Source organism: Apium graveolens, chromosome 5 (assembly GCF_009905375.1).
Source record: "Apium graveolens cultivar Ventura chromosome 5, ASM990537v1, whole genome shotgun sequence".
In the NCBI taxonomy this organism is placed as follows: domain Eukaryota; kingdom Viridiplantae; phylum Streptophyta; class Magnoliopsida; order Apiales; family Apiaceae; genus Apium; species Apium graveolens.
The window spans coordinates 234,706,727-234,709,854 of record NC_133651.1 but is presented as its reverse complement, the minus strand read 5'-3'; positions in this window follow the sequence as shown (position 1 = coordinate 234,709,854).

Sequence of the window (3,128 nt, the reverse complement as noted above, 5' to 3'; positions counted from 1 at the left end):
TGTCCTAAGTCCAATCATGTATTAGGATATAGGAATAATTCCTGTGTAATCTGTTTTGATTTCATTGATATTAATAAAAGACTTGTTTTATTTTTATTATGGGCTCTATCTATTTAAGTGTTTAAATAAGATATACCATAGTTTAGAGTAAAGCTTTTTATGGATTATGATGAGATCATTGTAACTCCTTAGTTTTGATGATCACAACACAGCAAGCCATCATGTTGTTATTTGAGAATGTTTGCAGGATATAACAGCTTGATATCAGTGCTGTTTAAGTATCATGACAGCAAGCTATCATAAGACAGTAATCTATTTCAGCAAGCTATGATCACGATTGTCAGAATAACAGCAAGCCAAGATGCACAGTCCAGATTCAACAAGGAAGTCGAATTTCATGGAGATTTTATAGGATCTTCATATATATCAGTTGTAAGGACTTCTCTAATAAATATACGTGCATTATATATATAGAGCTTTTTTATAAAATGTTTTAATCATTCAAATTGATTTCCTAAAGAATAGGAGTTTGTTTCTCTTTCAAACTCTTTCTTCTATCTTCTGATTAAAACGTTTTATCCTTTAGTAAATAGAAGAGATATTTTCTGAACGTTGGACTTCTGTGTTTTTCTTCTATCTAACATACACATGAACGTTGGAAACCATCCCAACGATCTTACACGGCAGAATTGGATTCTAGCCGTTGTAATTTGTTGAGGCTGTTTTCAAATGTTAATGTATTGTTATATATATGTGGTTTCTTGCAGTTTTTATGATAGAGACGAATTTCCAAGCAAGAACACATACAACTCCTGATCTTTATTGATACTCTCGAGCTCTAAATATATATACGTATTTTATTGAAGAGAGTTTATAGTTTAAGTTGTAAACTTTATCATTGATTTGTATTGTTCAAATTGTATTGATTAGTTGCTGGATAAGTTGGCTAGGGGAACAAGGGTTTAGTGGTACTTGCTAGAGGAGTTTGTACTACGGGGTAGTATAGTACTTAGAGAGCAGGTTCTTAAACAGGGTTTCAGCAAGCCATTATCAGCAGCTGGGATAAAGGGAGATATATTATTGTATCTTGTAGTTGTAACCTTCATTGATCAATAATATATTCTCTTACCAAGTTGGTAAGGGACCAGGACGTAGACCATAGGGGCTTAGGGGTCGAACCTGGCTAAAATTCTTGTGTGTTCTATTTACTTTCCTGCACATTATTGTCTGTATTGCATTTAGTCATCTCAACTTACTATCATTGTCAGATTATAGTTCAGTTGGTAAAATCTCAGTAAGCCATTTTCGGGTAAAATCTAAAAGTAATCCTAGTTACCCATAATCACCTATTCACCCCCCCTAGGTGTAATTTCAGTTGGTATCAGAGCTTTGGTATACTAATCTTTCTGTAACAGGTATAGTATTCGATCGAAATGGCTGACAAATATCCCGAAGGAACCTCAGATTACCGAGCACCTCTCTTGCTTGGTACAGAAAACTATAACTGGTGGAAAGGTCGCATGGAAGTGTATCTATCCAGGGAGCCACTAGCTTTGAGAGTTGTTCAGAAGGGTCCTTTTGAGTTCAAGGACAAAGAAGGCAAAGTGAAAGATGTTGATGATCTCACAGAGGCTGAACTAATCAAATACAGCTTCAATGGAAAGGCTAGGAATTCTCTCATGAATGGGTTATGTCCTAGTGAATGTGATAAAGTCTCTTCATGCAAATCAGCTAAAGAGATATGGGATACTCTGGAATTGTATCACGAAGGATCCAAGAGTTTAAGAAAGGTGAAATTGAGTAAACTAATGAATGAGTTTGGAAATTTCAAGCTTCAAGACGGAGAAACTATTCGAGAAAGTCAAGCTAGATTCCAGATAAATCTGAATGCCTTAAAGCAGCTTGGCAAACATATCCCACAAGAGGAAATCAACATGAAGATACTTAGTGCTGTGCCATTTATCTATGAACCAAAGGTAACAGCTCTAGAATCCTCTCCAAATATAGATACTATGGATCAATTTGCTGTTTTTGCAGAATTGGAACAATTTGAAAGCAAAATCAAGGAAAGCCAATCAAGTTCGATGCAAGCACCAGTTGCTCAAATGAAGCATTTAGCTCTTCACACTAATGATAGCTTACTGGAATCTGAAGATGAGTCAGACGAAGAACTAGCTTTAATATCCAGAAAGATCAGAAAGATGATCGAGAAGAAGAACAAACTGAAAAGAGATAAAGGCAGATTTTCCAACAACAAGAAGCCCAACAAGGATTCTAAAGATCAGACATGCTTTGAATGTGGAAAGCCAGGCCATTATAAGCGGGACTGCTACAAATTGAAGTCAAAACAGCAAACTGTCTTCAAGGATAAGAAGAAAGCTAAAGCTCTAATGACTTGGAGTGATGATGACTCGGTTTCCAGTGATGATTCAAGTGGAGACATGGTCAATCTTGCCCTAGTTGGACTTGATGATGATTCTGTTCGAGGAAATTCAGAAAGTGGATACCTAGAAAGTGATTCAGAAGAAGATCAGAGTGAGGTAAACTCTTGTAAATATAATTTATCTTCTGAAAATATTGTTTTGGAACCACTAACCATGCAGGAATGTAAGAATGTATCTATGGGTGAATATTATTCTCTTAGAGCTGAAAATAGCAAGCTAAAAGAGAAGAATAATTATCTCAAGACTATGGTTCAAGATTTGATGAGCAAATTAGATACTTGGATTGACAAGAAGGTACCTACACAAGCTGACAAAGAGGCTAAAATCAAGGATCTTCAAGCTAAAGTTAGTCATGTGGAAAACTTCAACAAAATTCTCCTCAAAAGAAACAAGACTCAATTAATGGAGATCACAGAGTTAAAGAAGGAGATTGAAGCAAGGGATGAATGTTTGGAGCTATTCAAACTCAGAGAATCAATAGATGCAACACCTTCAAATCAAGCAGAAGAACCATCTCAGCAAGCTGAAATCATAAGTCAGCAAGCTGAAAAGATTGATCTGCTCACAAAGGAAGTGGAGGATCTGAAAAAGGGCATGGGATCGTTTGTTCAAGGAGAAGAAAGTCTCAAATCTATGATGAACAACACAAATATTCCATTGGTCAGAGAAGGAATTGGAATGAAT